Raw genomic sequence first — 2912 nt, 5'->3', positions numbered from 1 at the left:
GGTCATTATGTCCCTTTGGGAGGAAATGTGAAAAGCTATTTCCACAGCTCCAGTAGATACATGGCCAAGTTAGAAACTTCTGTCACCACAGCAGCTCTCCTGCCTCATCTCCTGGAGTAACAGACTGCTCCAATGCAGTGTCTCTCCACCCCCAGACCTCCAGCATCTAACCTCAAAAATATTATTCCACCATTGTATAAGCTAGCACCCAGATTCTGAGACAAGTACAGACTTTCCCAAAGCACCGCTCTCTTCTTCAGGGTACATCAAACATGAAAGTATCCTGACTTTTAATTAGTTCCTATGCTGAAAGAAAATTTGTTATTTTTCCTCATGACTGTAGACACACCTTAAACCATTTGGGTAGCGGAGAAAACATGGTTGGATAATTATTTGTTTGGGGACTGTTCTTTCTCTATTCTGTAATTGCCAAAACTTTTCATTGAAACCTCAGGATCTCTCCTCTCCCTATACTGCATACTTGGGCATAAAACATCTCTGGAGAACACAAAACAAATATTGAAAATATAATCATATCAGTGGTGGTCATATTACACCACTTTGGTCATATACCATATAGCAGGGATGCTATGACAATCTACCACAGTGCATTGCTCATCTGTTCGTGGTAGTGCCGGGCAAGTTTGCTGTACCACCAGCCACACAAAAGGGACTTGTATGGGACAGTGCTGGGGATGTGCTCAGTGGCAGTGTTCAGGTCGCTTGCCCAGAGCCCTGCATTTGATTCCCCGTAGCACACAAAGGCCAAGGATACGCAATGATAACACATGTTACTGCTTTATCTAGTCAACATACTAGTTTTCATCACTAATGTACATTACCTTTATGTATAGGAAAGCTTTTAGTTTAAAGCAGAATGTCCCATTACAGAGGCAGCAGGCTTTCATGCCTTGTGTTTATTGTCACTCTTGCTGCAGTGGGAGCCACGCTCAGTGATGACTCAGGCCACTTAGCTTTGTGTGAGTGTACTCTGTGATACTCATAAGATGTCAGAATCATCTGTGGTACATTTCTCAGAATGCACTGCCACAAGAACGGACTATTGGGATAAAATAAAACTTTGATTTAAGCAAAGAAAAAGACAAATCAGGAATAGAATTGCTGGGCAAGTTCCTCTGGCACAGACCAGTGGGAAGACTGAAGAGGATGAAATGAAGAGAAGAAGGAAATGTAAAATGTCCACAGCTCCAATAGATATGCCTCTGACTTGAAACCGTCTCAGGTTCTCATGAAGAGTGTATCAGGTCCTGATAGGAATCTGAAATGGTGAACAAATCATGGTATCACACCTGCTGTTCATTATTTGAGAAGGAAATTCACACTGTATTTTTCTGTTCAACAAAACAGATATATTTGACTAGAAATTATTAAAAAATAAAACATTTAGAACATTCATTTCCATGGAAGTCTTTAGAGCTGCATGGTTCTAGAACAGTGGGACACATTGTCTCCAGCATGACACTCACGCAACAGTAAAATGCATACATATTGACAGATCTGATAAAACAGGTTTTGCTTCCATAAAGAGTCAGCAGCTCACACAAACCTAAACATAGCTAAAATCTTTGTCTACACACTTCACAAACTTTTATGCAGTTAGGTTTATAAACATCTTCCATTTGGTAGTAGATTTAACTTGTATAAACTAACATTTGAAACTTTACTGAGGGATATAGCAATGTGAAACTTTACTTAGCGTTGTCCAAAGATGTTGGATAAGCTTGTGTGGGGAGAAACTGTGGATCTCATATGCAAGGCCTAGGCAATTTGCCTAGGTGACATGTGTCCATCAACAGGAAACGGGTGGATTTACCAGTCCTTTAAAGAACATATAATCACAAAACCAAAGTTGTTGAATCTCATGAAGGGATGAAGTTGTAGCTTGGAAAGAAACAAACCCACAAATTGTACTGACATTACCATCTTCATGAGAACTCTGAATATTTGCATTTTCTAACAGCTTTGTGAGGACCTCTCACTGATGCTGTGCATCAGGTTCTTGTCCAGGTGAGACATCAGCAGTTGGGGAGTCGGGGAGAGGTGTCTCTTCCTGTGTGAACATGGTGTGCACTGAAGCAAAGTATGTCGTCCCAGGAACCTACAGAAAAGCAGCTTTTCGACTGAGCCCCAGGAAGGTGCCAGGCTCCCCTATCTCTGTCACCAACTCTTCCTCAAGTTGAGAAAAGCTGAAATTAAGCTTTCAGAAAGGAATCCAGCTTATGTNAGCCCAACACCCAAGGGCAAAAAAGGCATTGGAGGATTCTTCAGACTCTCCCCTAAAATGTCTGAAAAAGAGAACCCAGTTCCTGAAGAAGCAGAAAGCAGTGCCTTAGGAAAAGTGAAGAGAAATGTGTGTGCTTTTCAGACTGATGACACAGATGAATAGAACTTACTCATCTGAATAACGTTTTTAGTTTACTGTAAATTTGGGTGGATGAGTTTGTCTAATTGACTTGTTGAATAGGCATTTAACTGAAAATAAAATGAGCCTAAAATTTAGTCATTCAAAAGAAACCAGCTATAAAAGTGGAGAATTTTTATAGTTTGTAAATTCTAATTGCATACTTGAATTTATGTTACATGCTGCTTCTTTTACCTGTTAAGTCTCTTGTTAAAGTCAACATTGCATGATGCTCTACTTAGTAATGTACTGTCTTTGAGATTTGCTTAGATTTTTTTATACGAATGGCATTTTATAGGCATTGATTATGGAAATAGTGCCATATTGTTAAGGCATGTTTGCTTTAAAAAGTTGACTTAGGATTTCTCACATTAAAAATTTTAGTATTTGGCTGGGTGGTGGTGGCACATGCCTTTAATCCCAGCACTTGGGAGGCAGAGGCAGGCGGATTTCTGAGTTCGAGGCCAGCCTGGTCTACAAAGTGAGTTCC

The 2912-nt window shown here is 40.2% G+C and overlaps 1 protein-coding gene across 1 annotated transcript in view; it reads right to left on the bottom strand.

The window, feature by feature from the left end:
• Nucleotides 1-902: 902 nt before the first annotated feature.
• C14H5orf47 (chromosome 14 C5orf47 homolog) overlaps nucleotides 903-2912 on the bottom strand; it is a 15349-nt gene continuing 13339 nt past the window's right edge. The window contains exon 5 of the mRNA XM_029546631.1: nucleotides 903-1279. The gene's annotated coding sequence lies outside the window, so the exon portion shown is untranslated. The remainder of the gene's footprint in view (nucleotides 1280-2912) is intronic.

This window comes from Mus pahari, chromosome 14, assembly GCF_900095145.1.
Source record: "Mus pahari chromosome 14, PAHARI_EIJ_v1.1, whole genome shotgun sequence".
Classification (NCBI taxonomy): Eukaryota; Metazoa; Chordata; class Mammalia; order Rodentia; family Muridae; genus Mus; species Mus pahari.
The sequence above is the reverse complement of the archived record's forward strand: the minus strand, read 5'-3'. Positions and strand labels throughout refer to the sequence as shown.